This window comes from Spermophilus citellus, assembly GCF_964194105.1.
Source record: "Spermophilus citellus genome assembly, chromosome: 10".
Taxonomy (NCBI): domain Eukaryota; kingdom Metazoa; phylum Chordata; class Mammalia; order Rodentia; family Sciuridae; genus Spermophilus; species Spermophilus citellus.
Window position 1 is genome coordinate 90,647,177 of NC_138197.1, and position 1,277 is coordinate 90,648,453.

The following is a 1,277-nucleotide window of genomic DNA, read 5'->3' on the forward strand; positions in this document are numbered from 1 at the left end:
TTTCTCAAAAACTGCCTCCTCTAAAGTAAACAGATATCAAGTTAAGGGAGGGTTGTTGGAGCAGAGGGGAGAATGGCACAGCAAGATAGTAGGTGGTTAGACTTCAGAAACCACAGCCTTATTTTCCTGCCTTCTGTTTGGACCATAGGGAAATAGGTCGTTTTGCTCTCATGTAAAGGGACATTGTGTCTCAACTCATTTTTGCATTGTATTTTTGTCAAAAATACATTTTTTCCCCAAATGCAGTAAAATGTGTGCTAAAATTCCAAGCTTAGGTAACCTTTTATCATTAATCTCAGAATTGTGAAACAACCATTACATGTATCTGCCTTCCAAAGCTTCTGACTTTTTTTCAAAACAATCCCAGGGAGCTGCTTTAACTGCATCACAGTGGCAGGAGGTGGAGAGGGAGAGGCAGCCTTGCCTTTAATGTAAGATCATTCCGTTTTCATCTTTATTTCTTTACAATGCAAAAAATAATAATAATAAATAAAATTCCCAAAAGCTACTCTCTGACTACCCCATTGTTTCTTGTTATAATGTATATCCTGTCTTGATAGCTTGGTTTCTTTTAAAGGCAGACACTGTGTTTTCTTTCTTCTGATAGATTATGTGTAGCAATAGCTCCATCCCACTAACTCAGTTTCTGGATTCTGGATTCTCTTGGACCAAAAAAAATAATTAATTAATTAAAAATTAAATGGAAAGGCATCCATGAATCTGTTGACTGTAGATTCTACAGTTTATTTCTAATGCTAATACAAAGCAACTGTATCTAGATAAAGACAAAAAAATCTCTGATCTAATCAGGGAGGTGTAGACCACTTTGCATAAACAACCTGGGTCACACCAGTTTCCAACCCTGACTCTCAAAGGGAGTTCCCCAAATAAAAAAAAATTTAAAAATAAACTTTATATTTCAAAAAATCATTGAGGAAATAATTCCTTAAACTCTTTATAAATTCTATACAATAAGCAAGCATGAACTTCTTTTTTATGGTTAAATTTTTTCTAAATATTTATTTTTTAGTAATACCTTTGTTTTATTTATTTATTTTTTTGTGGTGCTGGGGATTGAACCCAGGGCCTCACATGTGCCAGGCAAGCACTCTACCGTTGAGCCACAACCCCAGCCCAAGCATGGACTTCTTCCAAAAGAAGAATATTTTTCTAACTCTCAATAACATAAAAATCCTATTCTCTAACAATAAGAGAATATATTCCAATGCATTATTGGCAATAATATTTAGTGTTAAAAGCCAAATTTAGAACTAGTT